Source organism: Haliotis asinina, chromosome 1 (assembly GCF_037392515.1).
Source record: "Haliotis asinina isolate JCU_RB_2024 chromosome 1, JCU_Hal_asi_v2, whole genome shotgun sequence".
In the NCBI taxonomy this organism is placed as follows: Eukaryota; Metazoa; Mollusca; class Gastropoda; order Lepetellida; family Haliotidae; genus Haliotis; species Haliotis asinina.
Genome location: NC_090280.1, coordinates 72,321,817 through 72,335,574, shown reverse-complemented (window position 1 = coordinate 72,335,574; position 13,758 = coordinate 72,321,817). Strand labels below are relative to the sequence as shown.

The 13,758-nt window shown below is 44.4% G+C and overlaps 26 non-coding genes across 26 annotated transcripts; all 26 read left to right on the top strand.

Annotated features, from left to right (window-relative positions):
* Window positions 1-354: 354 nt before the first annotated feature.
* On the top strand, window positions 355-436 carry Trnal-aag (transfer RNA leucine (anticodon AAG)). The gene has a single exon. It is a non-coding gene; the product is annotated as a tRNA-Leu (tRNA).
* A 426-nt stretch (window positions 437-862) lies between these two features.
* Window positions 863-944, top strand: Trnal-aag (transfer RNA leucine (anticodon AAG)). The gene has a single exon. It is a non-coding gene; the product is annotated as a tRNA-Leu (tRNA).
* Window positions 945-1,370: 426 nt separating this feature from the next.
* Window positions 1,371-1,452, top strand: Trnal-aag (transfer RNA leucine (anticodon AAG)). The gene has a single exon. It is a non-coding gene; the product is annotated as a tRNA-Leu (tRNA).
* A 426-nt stretch (window positions 1,453-1,878) lies between these two features.
* Trnal-aag (transfer RNA leucine (anticodon AAG)) lies at window positions 1,879-1,960 on the top strand. Its single transcript has one exon. It is a non-coding gene; the product is annotated as a tRNA-Leu (tRNA).
* A 426-nt stretch (window positions 1,961-2,386) lies between these two features.
* Window positions 2,387-2,468, top strand: Trnal-aag (transfer RNA leucine (anticodon AAG)). Its single transcript has one exon. It is a non-coding gene; the product is annotated as a tRNA-Leu (tRNA).
* Window positions 2,469-2,894: 426 nt separating this feature from the next.
* Window positions 2,895-2,976, top strand: Trnal-aag (transfer RNA leucine (anticodon AAG)). Its single transcript has one exon. It is a non-coding gene; the product is annotated as a tRNA-Leu (tRNA).
* Window positions 2,977-3,402: 426 nt separating this feature from the next.
* On the top strand, window positions 3,403-3,484 carry Trnal-aag (transfer RNA leucine (anticodon AAG)). The gene has a single exon. It is a non-coding gene; the product is annotated as a tRNA-Leu (tRNA).
* Window positions 3,485-3,910: 426 nt separating this feature from the next.
* On the top strand, window positions 3,911-3,992 carry Trnal-aag (transfer RNA leucine (anticodon AAG)). Its single transcript has one exon. It is a non-coding gene; the product is annotated as a tRNA-Leu (tRNA).
* Window positions 3,993-4,418: 426 nt separating this feature from the next.
* Window positions 4,419-4,500, top strand: Trnal-aag (transfer RNA leucine (anticodon AAG)). Its single transcript has one exon. It is a non-coding gene; the product is annotated as a tRNA-Leu (tRNA).
* Window positions 4,501-4,926: 426 nt separating this feature from the next.
* On the top strand, window positions 4,927-5,008 carry Trnal-aag (transfer RNA leucine (anticodon AAG)). Its single transcript has one exon. It is a non-coding gene; the product is annotated as a tRNA-Leu (tRNA).
* A 426-nt stretch (window positions 5,009-5,434) lies between these two features.
* Trnal-aag (transfer RNA leucine (anticodon AAG)) lies at window positions 5,435-5,516 on the top strand. Its single transcript has one exon. It is a non-coding gene; the product is annotated as a tRNA-Leu (tRNA).
* A 426-nt stretch (window positions 5,517-5,942) lies between these two features.
* On the top strand, window positions 5,943-6,024 carry Trnal-aag (transfer RNA leucine (anticodon AAG)). The gene has a single exon. It is a non-coding gene; the product is annotated as a tRNA-Leu (tRNA).
* A 426-nt stretch (window positions 6,025-6,450) lies between these two features.
* Trnal-aag (transfer RNA leucine (anticodon AAG)) lies at window positions 6,451-6,532 on the top strand. The gene has a single exon. It is a non-coding gene; the product is annotated as a tRNA-Leu (tRNA).
* A 426-nt stretch (window positions 6,533-6,958) lies between these two features.
* On the top strand, window positions 6,959-7,040 carry Trnal-aag (transfer RNA leucine (anticodon AAG)). The gene has a single exon. It is a non-coding gene; the product is annotated as a tRNA-Leu (tRNA).
* A 426-nt stretch (window positions 7,041-7,466) lies between these two features.
* On the top strand, window positions 7,467-7,548 carry Trnal-aag (transfer RNA leucine (anticodon AAG)). The gene has a single exon. It is a non-coding gene; the product is annotated as a tRNA-Leu (tRNA).
* A 938-nt stretch (window positions 7,549-8,486) lies between these two features.
* Trnal-aag (transfer RNA leucine (anticodon AAG)) lies at window positions 8,487-8,568 on the top strand. Its single transcript has one exon. It is a non-coding gene; the product is annotated as a tRNA-Leu (tRNA).
* A 426-nt stretch (window positions 8,569-8,994) lies between these two features.
* Trnal-aag (transfer RNA leucine (anticodon AAG)) lies at window positions 8,995-9,080 on the top strand. Its single transcript is given in 2 exon segments — window positions 8,995-9,032; window positions 9,046-9,080. It is a non-coding gene; the product is annotated as a tRNA-Leu (tRNA).
* Window positions 9,081-9,506: 426 nt separating this feature from the next.
* On the top strand, window positions 9,507-9,588 carry Trnal-aag (transfer RNA leucine (anticodon AAG)). The gene has a single exon. It is a non-coding gene; the product is annotated as a tRNA-Leu (tRNA).
* Window positions 9,589-10,014: 426 nt separating this feature from the next.
* Window positions 10,015-10,096, top strand: Trnal-aag (transfer RNA leucine (anticodon AAG)). The gene has a single exon. It is a non-coding gene; the product is annotated as a tRNA-Leu (tRNA).
* Window positions 10,097-10,522: 426 nt separating this feature from the next.
* Trnal-aag (transfer RNA leucine (anticodon AAG)) lies at window positions 10,523-10,604 on the top strand. Its single transcript has one exon. It is a non-coding gene; the product is annotated as a tRNA-Leu (tRNA).
* A 426-nt stretch (window positions 10,605-11,030) lies between these two features.
* On the top strand, window positions 11,031-11,112 carry Trnal-aag (transfer RNA leucine (anticodon AAG)). Its single transcript has one exon. It is a non-coding gene; the product is annotated as a tRNA-Leu (tRNA).
* A 426-nt stretch (window positions 11,113-11,538) lies between these two features.
* Trnal-aag (transfer RNA leucine (anticodon AAG)) lies at window positions 11,539-11,620 on the top strand. Its single transcript has one exon. It is a non-coding gene; the product is annotated as a tRNA-Leu (tRNA).
* A 426-nt stretch (window positions 11,621-12,046) lies between these two features.
* On the top strand, window positions 12,047-12,128 carry Trnal-aag (transfer RNA leucine (anticodon AAG)). The gene has a single exon. It is a non-coding gene; the product is annotated as a tRNA-Leu (tRNA).
* A 426-nt stretch (window positions 12,129-12,554) lies between these two features.
* Trnal-aag (transfer RNA leucine (anticodon AAG)) lies at window positions 12,555-12,636 on the top strand. The gene has a single exon. It is a non-coding gene; the product is annotated as a tRNA-Leu (tRNA).
* Window positions 12,637-13,062: 426 nt separating this feature from the next.
* On the top strand, window positions 13,063-13,144 carry Trnal-aag (transfer RNA leucine (anticodon AAG)). Its single transcript has one exon. It is a non-coding gene; the product is annotated as a tRNA-Leu (tRNA).
* Window positions 13,145-13,570: 426 nt separating this feature from the next.
* Trnal-aag (transfer RNA leucine (anticodon AAG)) lies at window positions 13,571-13,652 on the top strand. Its single transcript has one exon. It is a non-coding gene; the product is annotated as a tRNA-Leu (tRNA).
* Window positions 13,653-13,758: the final 106 nt, after the last annotated feature.

The window sequence follows — 13,758 nt, the reverse complement described above, 5'->3', positions numbered from 1 at the left end:
CAATTGTACCGTGAATATACTTTTCGTCAACTCTTGATTTACACTACAAATGAAGATTACCTGACAAGCTTCAATCCCAAGAAAAGACCTTTGATTTCAGACAAGAAATAAAGAAAATTAATATTGAGGTTGGTGGTCTATTTACTCCAGCTTTTGTGGTAGGAGACGTCAAAAGGCACAATTCATGTGCTGAACATTTTGGGACTCAGGCATGGACATGGCACAAGGTTTCAAGTACTGAGAATTTGCCGAATGTGGATGCCATAAGATGTGATGTGCAGCCTGGCTCTTCCAGACAAGTAACGTAGACGTTATTGGAAACAGTTGAATAGAATCCGGTGTTACTAATGTACGGGTAGCGTGGCCGAGCGGTGTAAGGCGCTGGTTTAAGGCACCAGTCTCTTCGGAGGCGTGGGTTCGAATCCCACCGCTGCCACACTTCTTTTGCTTCCTTAATCTATAGAAAATCATGTCTCAATGGCAATCGCAGCTTGGGCTATCATGAGAGCAATTGTACCGTGAATATACTTTTCGTCAACTCTTGATTTACACTACAAATGAAGATTACCTGACAAGCTTCAATCCCAAGAAAAGACCTTTGATTTCAGACAAGAAATAAAGAAAATTAATATTGAGGTTGGTGGTCTATTTACTCCAGCTTTTGTGGCAGGAGACGTCAAAAGGCACAATTCATGTGCTGAACATTTGGGGACTCAGGCATGGACATGGCACAAGGTTTCAAGTACTGAGAATTTGCCGAATGTGGATGCCATAAGAGGTGATGTGCAGCCTGGCTGTTCCCGACAAGTAACGTAGACGTTATGGGAAACAGTTGAATAGAATCCGGTGCTGCTAATGTACGGGTAGCGTGGCCGAGCGGTGTAAGGCGCTGGTTTAAGGCACCAGTCTTTTCGGAGGCGTGGGTTCGAATCCCACCGCTGGCACACTTCTTTTGCTTCCTTAATCTATAGAAAATCATGTCTCCATGGCAATGACAGCTTGGGCTATCATGAGAGCAATTGTACCGTGAATATACTTTTCGTCAACTCTTGATTTATACTACAAATGAAGATTACCTGACAAGCTTCAATCCCAAGAAAAGACCTTTGATTTCAGACAAGAAATAAAGAAAATTAATATTGAGGTTGGTGGTCTATTTACTCCAGCTTTTGTGGCAGGAGACGTCAAAAGGCACAATTCATGTGCTGAACATTTGGGGACTCAGGCATGGACATGGCACAAGGTTTCAAGTACTGAGAATTTTCCGAATGTGGATGCCATAAGAGTTGATGTGCAGCCTGGCTGTTCCCGACAAGTAACGTAGACGTTATGGGAAACAGTTGAATAGAATCCGGTGCTTCTAATGTACGGGTAGCGTGGCCGAGCGGTCTAAGGCGCTGGTTTAAGGCACCAGTCTTTTCGGAGGCGTGGGTTCGAATCCCACCGCTGCCACACTTCTTTTGCTTCCTTAATCTATAGAAAATCATGTCTCCATGGCAATGACAGCTTGGGCTATCATGAGAGCAATTGTACCGTGAATATACTTTTCGTCAACTCTTGATTTATACTACAAATGAAGATTACCTGACAAGCTTCAATCCCAAGAAAAGACCTTTGATTTCAGACAAGAAATAAAGAAAATTAATATTGAGGTTGGTGGTCTATTTACTCCAGCATTTGTGGCAGGAGACGTCAAAAGGCACAATTCATGTGCTGAACATTTGGGGACTCAGGCATGGACATGGCACAAGGTTTCAAGTACTGAGAATTTTCCGAATGTGGATGCCATAAGAGTTGATGTGCAGCCTGGCTGTTCCCGACAAGTAACGTAGACGTTATGGGAAACAGTTGAATAGAATCCGGTGCTTCTAATGTACGGGTAGCGTGGCCGAGCGGTCTAAGGCGCTGGTTTAAGGCACCAGTCTTTTCGGAGGCGTGGGTTCGAATCCCACCGCTGCCACACTTCTTTTGCTTCCTTAATCTATAGAAAATCATGTCTCCATGGCAATCACAGCTTGGGCTATCATGAGAGCAATTGTACCGTGAATATACTTTTCGTCAACTCTTGATTTACACTACAAATGAAGATTACCTGACAAGCTTCAATCCCAAGAAAAGACCTTTGATTTCAGACAAGAAATAAAGAAAATTAATATTGAGGTTGGTGGTCTATTTACTCCAGCTTTTGTGGCAGGAGACGTCAAAAGGCACAATTCATGTGCTGAACATTTGGGGACTCAGGCATGGACATGGCACAAGGTTTCAAGTACTGAGAATTTGCCGAATGTGGATGCCATAAGAGTTGATGTGCAGACTGGCTGTTCCCGACAAGTAACGTAGACGTTATGGGAAACAGTTGAATAGAATCCGGTGCTGCTAATGTACGGGTAGCGTGGCCGAGCGGTCTAAGGCGCTGGTTTAAGGCACCAGTCTCTTCGGAGGCGTGGGTTCGAATCCCACCGCTGCCACACTTCTTTTGCTTCCTTAATCTATAGAAAATCATGTCTCCATGGCAATCGCAGCTTGGGCTATCATGAGAGCAATTGTACCGTGAATATACTTTTCGTCAACTCTTGATTTACACTACAAATGAAGATTACCTGACAAGCTTCAATCCCAAGAAAAGACCTTTGATTTCAGACAAGAAATAAAGAAAATTAATATTGAGGTTGGTGGTCTATTTACTCCAGCTTTTGTGGTAGGAGACGTCAAAAGGCACAATTCATGTGCTGAACATTTGGGGACTCAGGCATGGACATGGCACAAGGTTTCAAGTACTGAGAATTTGCCGAATGTGGATGCCATAAGAGTTGATGTGCAGCCTGGCTCTTCCAGACAAGTAACGTAGACGTTATTGGAAACAGTTGAATAGAATCCGGTGTTACTAATGTACGGGTAGCGTGGCCGAGCGGTCTAAGGCGCTGGTTTAAGGCACCAGTCTCTTCGGAGGCGTGGGTTCGAATCCCACCGCTGCCACACTTCTTTTGCTTCCTTAATCTATAGAAAATCATGTCTCAATGGCAATCGCAGCTTGGGCTATCATGAGAGCAATTGTACCGTGAATATACTTTTCGTCAACTCTTGATTTACACTACAAATGAAGATTACCTGACAAGCTTCAATCCCAAGAAAAGACCTTTGATTTCAGACAAGAAATAAAGAAAATTAATATTGAGGTTGGTGGTCTATTTACTCCAGCTTTTGTGGCAGGAGACGTCAAAAGGCACAATTCATGTGCTGAACATTTGGGGACTCAGGCATGGACATGGCACAAGGTTTCAAGTACTGAGAATTTGCCGAATGTGGATGCCATAAGAGGTGATGTGCAGTCTGGCTGTTCCCGACAAGTAACGTAGACGTTATGGGAAACAGTTGAATAGAATCCGGTGTTACTAATGTACGGGTAGCGTGGCCGAGCGGTCTAAGGCGCTGGTTTAAGGCACCAGTCTCTTCGGAGGCGTGGGTTCGAATCCCACCGCTGCCACACTTCTTTTGCTTCCTTAATCTATAGAAAATCATGTCTCAATGGCAATCGCAGCTTGGGCTATCATGAGAGCAATTGTACCGTGAATATACTTTTCGTCAACTCTTGATTTACACTACAAATGAAGATTACCTGACAAGCTTCAATCCCAAGAAAAGACCTTTGATTTCAGACAAGAAATAAAGAAAATTAATATTGAGGTTGGTGGTCTATTTACTCCAGCTTTTGTGGCAGGAGACGTCAAAAGGCACAATTCATGTGCTGAACATTTGGGGACTCAGGCATGGACATGGCACAAGGTTTCAAGTACTGAGAATTTGCCGAATGTGGATGCCATAAGAGGTGATGTGCAGCCTGGCTGTTCCCGACAAGTAACGTAGACGTTATGGGAAACAGTTGAATAGAATCCGGTGGTGCTAATGTACGGGTAGCGTGGCCGAGCGGTGTAAGGCGCTGGTTTAAGGCACCAGTCTCTTCGGAGGCGTGGGTTCGAATCCCACCGCTGCCACACTTCTTTTGCTTCCTTAATCTATAGAAAATCATGTCTCCATGGCAATCGCAGCTTGGGCTATCATGAGAGCAATTGTACCGTGAATATACTTTTCGTCAACTCTTGATTTACACTACAAATGAAGATTACCTGACAAGCTTCAATCCCAAGAAAAGACCTTTGATTTCAGACAAGAAATAAAGAAAATTAATATTGAGGTTGGTGGTCTATTTACTCCAGCTTTTGTGGTAGGAGACGTCAAAAGGCACAATTCATGTGCTGAACATTTTGGGACTCAGGCATGGACATGGCACAAGGTTTCAAGTACTGAGAATTTGCCGAATGTGGATGCCATAAGATGTGATGTGCAGCCTGGCTCTTCCAGACAAGTAACGTAGACGTTATTGGAAACAGTTGAATAGAATCCGGTGTTACTAATGTACGGGTAGCGTGGCCGAGCGGTGTAAGGCGCTGGTTTAAGGCACCAGTCTCTTCGGAGGCGTGGGTTCGAATCCCACCGCTGCCACACTTCTTTTGCTTCCTTAATCTATAGAAAATCATGTCTCAATGGCAATCGCAGCTTGGGCTATCATGAGAGCAATTGTACCGTGAATATACTTTTCGTCAACTCTTGATTTACACTACAAATGAAGATTACCTGACAAGCTTCAATCCCAAGAAAAGACCTTTGATTTCAGACAAGAAATAAAGAAAATTAATATTGAGGTTGGTGGTCTATTTACTCCAGCTTTTGTGGCAGGAGACGTCAAAAGGCACAATTCATGTGCTGAACATTTGGGGACTCAGGCATGGACATGGCACAAGGTTTCAAGTACTGAGAATTTGCCGAATGTGGATGCCATAAGAGGTGATGTGCAGCCTGGCTGTTCCCGACAAGTAACGTAGACGTTATGGGAAACAGTTGAATAGAATCCGGTGCTGCTAATGTACGGGTAGCGTGGCCGAGCGGTGTAAGGCGCTGGTTTAAGGCACCAGTCTTTTCGGAGGCGTGGGTTCGAATCCCACCGCTGGCACACTTCTTTTGCTTCCTTAATCTATAGAAAATCATGTCTCCATGGCAATGACAGCTTGGGCTATCATGAGAGCAATTGTACCGTGAATATACTTTTCGTCAACTCTTGATTTATACTACAAATGAAGATTACCTGACAAGCTTCAATCCCAAGAAAAGACCTTTGATTTCAGACAAGAAATAAAGAAAATTAATATTGAGGTTGGTGGTCTATTTACTCCAGCTTTTGTGGCAGGAGACGTCAAAAGGCACAATTCATGTGCTGAACATTTGGGGACTCAGGCATGGACATGGCACAAGGTTTCAAGTACTGAGAATTTTCCGAATGTGGATGCCATAAGAGTTGATGTGCAGCCTGGCTGTTCCCGACAAGTAACGTAGACGTTATGGGAAACAGTTGAATAGAATCCGGTGCTTCTAATGTACGGGTAGCGTGGCCGAGCGGTCTAAGGCGCTGGTTTAAGGCACCAGTCTTTTCGGAGGCGTGGGTTCGAATCCCACCGCTGCCACACTTCTTTTGCTTCCTTAATCTATAGAAAATCATGTCTCCATGGCAATGACAGCTTGGGCTATCATGAGAGCAATTGTACCGTGAATATACTTTTCGTCAACTCTTGATTTATACTACAAATGAAGATTACCTGACAAGCTTCAATCCCAAGAAAAGACCTTTGATTTCAGACAAGAAATAAAGAAAATTAATATTGAGGTTGGTGGTCTATTTACTCCAGCATTTGTGGCAGGAGACGTCAAAAGGCACAATTCATGTGCTGAACATTTGGGGACTCAGGCATGGACATGGCACAAGGTTTCAAGTACTGAGAATTTTCCGAATGTGGATGCCATAAGAGTTGATGTGCAGCCTGGCTGTTCCCGACAAGTAACGTAGACGTTATGGGAAACAGTTGAATAGAATCCGGTGCTTCTAATGTACGGGTAGCGTGGCCGAGCGGTCTAAGGCGCTGGTTTAAGGCACCAGTCTTTTCGGAGGCGTGGGTTCGAATCCCACCGCTGCCACACTTCTTTTGCTTCCTTAATCTATAGAAAATCATGTCTCCATGGCAATCACAGCTTGGGCTATCATGAGAGCAATTGTACCGTGAATATACTTTTCGTCAACTCTTGATTTACACTACAAATGAAGATTACCTGACAAGCTTCAATCCCAAGAAAAGACCTTTGATTTCAGACAAGAAATAAAGAAAATTAATATTGAGGTTGGTGGTCTATTTACTCCAGCTTTTGTGGCAGGAGACGTCAAAAGGCACAATTCATGTGCTGAACATTTGGGGACTCAGGCATGGACATGGCACAAGGTTTCAAGTACTGAGAATTTGCCGAATGTGGATGCCATAAGAGTTGATGTGCAGACTGGCTGTTCCCGACAAGTAACGTAGACGTTATGGGAAACAGTTGAATAGAATCCGGTGCTGCTAATGTACGGGTAGCGTGGCCGAGCGGTCTAAGGCGCTGGTTTAAGGCACCAGTCTCTTCGGAGGCGTGGGTTCGAATCCCACCGCTGCCACACTTCTTTTGCTTCCTTAATCTATAGAAAATCATGTCTCCATGGCAATCGCAGCTTGGGCTATCATGAGAGCAATTGTACCGTGAATATACTTTTCGTCAACTCTTGATTTACACTACAAATGAAGATTACCTGACAAGCTTCAATCCCAAGAAAAGACCTTTGATTTCAGACAAGAAATAAAGAAAATTAATATTGAGGTTGGTGGTCTATTTACTCCAGCTTTTGTGGTAGGAGACGTCAAAAGGCACAATTCATGTGCTGAACATTTGGGGACTCAGGCATGGACATGGCACAAGGTTTCAAGTACTGAGAATTTGCCGAATGTGGATGCCATAAGAGTTGATGTGCAGCCTGGCTCTTCCAGACAAGTAACGTAGACGTTATTGGAAACAGTTGAATAGAATCCGGTGTTACTAATGTACGGGTAGCGTGGCCGAGCGGTCTAAGGCGCTGGTTTAAGGCACCAGTCTCTTCGGAGGCGTGGGTTCGAATCCCACCGCTGCCACACTTCTTTTGCTTCCTTAATCTATAGAAAATCATGTCTCAATGGCAATCGCAGCTTGGGCTATCATGAGAGCAATTGTACCGTGAATATACTTTTCGTCAACTCTTGATTTACACTACAAATGAAGATTACCTGACAAGCTTCAATCCCAAGAAAAGACCTTTGATTTCAGACAAGAAATAAAGAAAATTAATATTGAGGTTGGTGGTCTATTTACTCCAGCTTTTGTGGCAGGAGACGTCAAAAGGCACAATTCATGTGCTGAACATTTGGGGACTCAGGCATGGACATGGCACAAGGTTTCAAGTACTGAGAATTTGCCGAATGTGGATGCCATAAGAGGTGATGTGCAGTCTGGCTGTTCCCGACAAGTAACGTAGACGTTATGGGAAACAGTTGAATAGAATCCGGTGTTACTAATGTACGGGTAGCGTGGCCGAGCGGTCTAAGGCGCTGGTTTAAGGCACCAGTCTCTTCGGAGGCGTGGGTTCGAATCCCACCGCTGCCACACTTCTTTTGCTTCCTTAATCTATAGAAAATCATGTCTCCATGGCCATCGCAGCTTGGGCTATCATGAGAGCAATTGTACCGTGAATATACTTTTCGTCAACTCTTGATTTACACTACAAATGAAGATTACCTGACAAGCTTCAATCCTAAGAAAAGACCTTTGATTTCAGACAAGAAATAAAGAAAATTAATATTGAGGCTGGTGGTCTATTTACTCCAGCTTTTGTGGCAGGAGACGTCAAAAGGCACAATTCATGTGCTGAACATTTGGGGGCTCAGGCATGGACATGGCACAAGGTTTCAAGTACTGAGAATTTGCCGAATGTGGATGCCATAAGAGTTGATGTGCAGCCTGGCTGTTCCCGACAAGTAACGTAGACGTTATGGGAAACAGTTGAATAGAATCCGGTGTTACTAATGTACGGGTAGCGTGGCCGAGCGGTCTAAGGCGCTTGTTTAAGGCACCATGCAGTCTCTTCGGAGGCGTGGGTTCGAATCCCACCGCTGCCACACTTCTTTTGCTTGCTTAATCTATAGAAAATCATGTCTCCATGGTAATCGCAGCTTGGGCTATCATGAGAGCAATTGTACCGTGAATATACTTTTCGTCAACTCTTGATTTACACTACAAATGAAGATTACCTGACAAGCTTCAATCCCAAGAAAAGACCTTTGATTTTAGACAATAAATAAAGAAAATTAATATTGAGGTTGGTGGTCTATTTACTCCAACTTTTGTGGCAGGAGACGTCAAAAGGCACAATTCATGTGCTGAACATTTGGGGGCTCAGGCATGGACATGGCACAAGGTTTCAAGTACTGAGAATTTGCCGAATGTGGATGCCATAAGAGTTGATGTGCAGTCTGGCTGTTCCCGACAAGTAACGTAGACGTTATGGGAAACAGTTGAATAGAATCCGGTGCTGCTAATGTACGGGTAGCGTGGCCGAGCGGTCTAAGGCGCTGGTTTAAGGCACCAGTCTCTTCGGAGGCGTGGGTTCGAATCCCACCGCTGCCACACTTCTTTTGCTTCCTTAATCTATAGAAAATCATGTCTCCATGGCCATCGCAGCTTGGGCTATCATGAGAGCAATTGTACCGTGAATATACTTTTCGTCAACTCTTGATTTACACTACAAATGAAGATTACCTGACAAGCTTCAATCCCAAGAAAAGACCTTTGATTTCAGACAAGAAATAAAGAAAATTAATATTGAGGTTGGTGGTCTATTTACTCCAGCTTTTGTGGCAGGAGACGTCAAAAGGCACAATTCATGTGCTGAACATTTGGGGGCTCAGGCATGGACATGGCACAAGGTTTCAAGTACTGAGAATTTGCCGAATGTGGATGCCATAAGAGTTGATGTGCAGCCTGGCTGTTTCCGACAAGTAACGTAGACGTTATGGGAAACAGTTGAATAGAATCCGGTGTTACTAATGTACGGGTAGCGTGGCCGAGCGGTCTAAGGCGCTGGTTTAAGGCACCATGCAGTCTCTTCGGAGGCGTGGGTTCGAATCCCACCGCTGCCACACTTCTTTTGCTTCCTTAATCTATAGAAAATCATGTCTCCATGGTAATCGCAGCTTGGGCTATCATGAGAGCAATTGTACCGTGAATATACTTTTCGTCAACTCTTGATTTACACTACAAATGAAGATTACCTGACAAGCTTCAATCCCAAGAAAAGACCTTTGATTTTAGACAATAAATAAAGAAAATTAATATTGAGGTTGGTGGTCTATTTACTCCAGCTTTTGTGGCAGGAGACGTCAAAAGGCACAATTCATGTGCTGAACATTTGGGGACTCAGGCATGGACATGGCACAAGGTTTCAAGTACTGAGAATTTGCCGAATGTGGATGCCATAAGAGTTGATGTGCAGCCTGGCTGTTCCCGACAAGTAACGTAGACGTTATGGGAAACAGTTGAATAGAATCCGGTGCTTCTAATGTACGGGTAGCGTGGCCGAGCGGTCTAAGGCGCTGGTTTAAGGCACCAGTCTCTTCGGAGGCGTGGGTTCGAATCCCACCGCTGCCACACTTCTTTTGCTTCCTTAATCTATAGAAAATCATGTCTCCATGGCCATCGCAGCTTGGGCTATCATGAGAGCAATTGTACCGTGAATATACTTTTCGTCAACTCTTGATTTACACTACAAATGAAGATTACCTGACAAGCTTCAATCCCAAGAAAAGACCTTTGATTTCAGACAAGAAATAAAGAAAATTAATATTGAGGCTGGTGGTCTATTTACTCCAGCTTTTGTGGCAGGAGACGTCAAAAGGCACAATTCATGTGCTGAACATTTGGGGACTCAGGCATGGACATGGCACAAGGTTTCAAGTACTGAGAATTTGCCGAATGTGGATGCCATAAGAGTTGATGTGCAGTCTGGCTGTTCCCGACAAGTAACGTAGACGTTATGGGAAACAGTTGAATAGAATCCGGTGTTACTAATGTACGGGTAGCGTGGCCGAGCGGTCTAAGGCGCTGGTTTAAGGCACCAGTCTCTTCGGAGGCGTGGGTTCGAATCCCACCGCTGCCACACTTCTTTTGCTTCCTTAATCTATAGAAAATCATGTCTCCATGGCAATCGCAGCTTGGGCTATCATGAGAGCAATTGTACCGTGAATATACTTTTCGTCAACTCTTGATTTACACTACAAATGAAGATTACCTGACAAGCTTCAATCCCAAGAAAAGACCTTTGATTTCAGACAAGAAATAAAGAAAATTAATATTGAGGTTGGTGGTCTATTTACTCCAGCTTTTGTGGCAGGAGACGTCAAAAGGCACAATTCATGTGCTGAACATTTGGGGGCTCAGGCATGGACATGGCACAAGGTTTCAAGTACTGAGAATTTGCCGAATGTGGATGCCATAAGAGTTGATGTGCAGCCTGGCTGTTCCCGACAAGTAACGTAGACGTTATGGGAAACAGTTGAATAGAATCCGGTGTTACTAATGTACGGGTAGCGTGGCCGAGCGGTCTAAGGCGCTGGTTTAAGGCACCAGTCTCTTCGGAGGCGTGGGTTCGAATCCCACCGCTGCCACACTTCTTTTGCTTCCTTAATCTATAGAAAATCATGTCTCCATGGCAATCGCAGCTTGGGCTATCATGAGAGCAATTGTACCGTGAATATACTTTTCGTCAACTCTTGATTTACACTACAAATGAAGATTACCTGACAAGCTTCAATCCCAAGAAAAGACCTTTGATTTCAGACAAGAAATAAAGAAAATTAATATTGAGGTTGGTGGTCTATTTACTCCAGCTTTTGTGGCAGGAGACGTCAAAAGGCACAATTCATGTGCTGAACATTTGGGGGCTCAGGCATGGACATGGCACAAGGTTTCAAGTACTGAGAATTTGCCGAATGTGGATGCCATAAGAGTTGATGTGCAGCCTGGCTGTTCCCGACAAGTAACGTAGACGTTATGGGAAACAGTTGAATAGAATCCGGTGTTACTAATGTACGGGTAGCGTGGCCGAGCGGTCTAAGGCGCTGGTTTAAGGCACCAGTCTCTTCGGAGGCGTGGGTTCGAATCCCACCGCTGCCACACTTCTTTTGCTTCCTTAATCTATAGAAAATCATGTCTCCATGGCCATCGCAGCTTGGGCTATCATGAGAGCAATTGTACCGTGAATATACTTTTCGTCAACTCTTGATTTACACTACAAATGAAGATTACCTGACAAGCTTCAATCCCAAGAAAAGACCTTTGATTTCAGACAAGAAATAAAGAAAATTAATATTGAGGCTGGTGGTCTATTTACTCCAGCTTTTGTGGCAGGAGACGTCAAAAGGCACAATTCATGTGCTGAACATTTGGGGACTCAGGCATGGACATGGCACAAGGTTTCAAGTACTGAGAATTTGCCGAATGTGGATGCCATAAGAGGTGATGTGCAGTCTGGCTGTTCCCGACAAGTAACGTAGACGTTATGGGAAACAGTTGAATAGAATCCGGTGTTACTAATGTACGGGTAGCGTGGCCGAGCGGTCTAAGGCGCTGGTTTAAGGCACCAGTCTCTTCGGAGGCGTGGGTTCGAATCCCACCGCTGCCACACTTCTTTTGCTTCCTTAATCTATAGAAAATCATGTCTCCATGGCAATCGCAGCTTGGGCTATCATGAGAGCAATTGTACCGTGAATATACTTTTCGTCAACTCTTGATTTACACTACAAATGAAGATTACCTGACAAGCTTCAATCCCAAGAAAAGACCTTTGATTTCAGACAAGAAATAAAGAAAATTAATATTGAGGTTGGTGGTCTATTTACTCCAGCTTTTGTGGCAGGAGACGTCAAAAGGCACAATTCATGTGCTGAACATTTGGGGACTCAGGCATGGACATGGCACAAGGTTTCAAGTACTGAGAATTTGCCGAATGTGGATGCCATAAGAGTTGATGTGCAGCCTGGCTGTTCCCGACAAGTAACGTAGACGTTATGGGAAACAGTTGAATAGAATCCGGTGCTTCTAATGTACGGGTAGCGTGGCCGAGCGGTCTAAGGCGCTGGTTTAAGGCACCAGTCTCTTCGGAGGCGTGGGTTCGAATCCCACCGCTGCCACACTTCTTTTGCTTCCTTAATCTATAGAAAATCATGTCTCCATGGCCATCGCAGCTTGGGCTATCATGAGAGCAATTGTACCGTGAATATACTTTTCGTCAACTCTTGATTTACACTACAAATGAAGATTACCTGACAAGCTTCAATCCCAAGAAAAGACCTTTGATTTCAGACAAGAAATAAAGAAAATTAATATTGAGGCTGGTGGTCTATTTACTCCAGCTTTTGTGGCAGGAGACGTCAAAAGGCACAATTCATGTGCTGAACATTTGGGGACTCAGGCATGGACATGGCACAAGGTTTCAAGTACTGAGAATTTGCCGAATGTGGATGCCATAAGAGTTGATGTGCAGTCTGGCTGTTCCCGACAAGTAACGTAGACGTTATGGGAAACAGTTGAATAGAATCCGGTGTTACTAATGTACGGGTAGCGTGGCCGAGCGGTCTAAGGCGCTGGTTTAAGGCACCAGTCTCTTCGGAGGCGTGGGTTCGAATCCCACCGCTGCCACACTTCTTTTGCTTCCTTAATCTATAGAAAATCATGTCTCCATGGCAATCGCAGCTTGGGCTATCATGAGAGCAATTGTACCGTGAATATACTTTTCGTCAACTCTTGATTTACACTACAAATGAAGATTACCTGACAAGCTTCAATCCCAAGAAAAGACCTTTGATTTCAGACAAGAAATAAAGAAAATTAATATTGAGGTTGGTGGTCTATTTACTCCAGCTTTTGTGGCAGGAGACGTCAAAAGGCACAATTCATGTGCTGAACATTTGGGGGCTCAGGCATGGACATGGCACAAGGTTTCAAGTACTGAGAATTTGCCGAATGTGGATGCCATAAGAGTTGATGTGCAGCCTGGCTGTTCCCGACAAGTAACGTAGACGTTATGGGAAACAGTTGAATAGAATCCGGTGTTACTAATGTACGGGTAGCGTGGCCGAGCGGTCTAAGGCGCTGGTTTAAGGCACCAGTCTCTTCGGAGGCGTGGGTTCGAATCCCACCGCTGCCACACTTCTTTTGCTTCCTTAATCTATAGAAAATCATGTCTCCATGGCCATCGCAGCTTGGGCTATCATGAGAGCAATTGTACCGTGAATATACTTTTCGTCAACTCTTGATTTACACTACAAATGAAGATTACCTGACAAGCTTCAATCCCAAGAAAAGACCTTTGATTTCAGACAAGAAATAAAGAAAATTAATATTGAGGCTGGTGGTCTATTTACTCCAGCTTTTGTGGCAGGAGACGTCAAAAGGCACAATTCATGTGCTGAACATTTGGGGACTCAGGCATGGACATGGCACAAGGTTTCAAGTACTGAGAATTTGCCGAATGTGGATGCCATAAGAGGTGATGTGCAGTCTGGCTGTTCCCGACAAGTAACGTAGACGTTATGGGAAACAGTTGAATAGAATCCGGTGTTACTAATGTACGGGTAGCGTGGCCGAGCGGTCTAAGGCGCTGGTTTAAGGCACCAGTCTCTTCGGAGGCGTGGGTTCGAATCCCACCGCTGCCACACTTCTTTTGCTTCCTTAATCTATAGAAAATCATGTCTCCATGGCAATCGCAGCTTGGGCTATCATGAGAGCAATTGTACCGTGAATATACTTTTCGTCAACTCT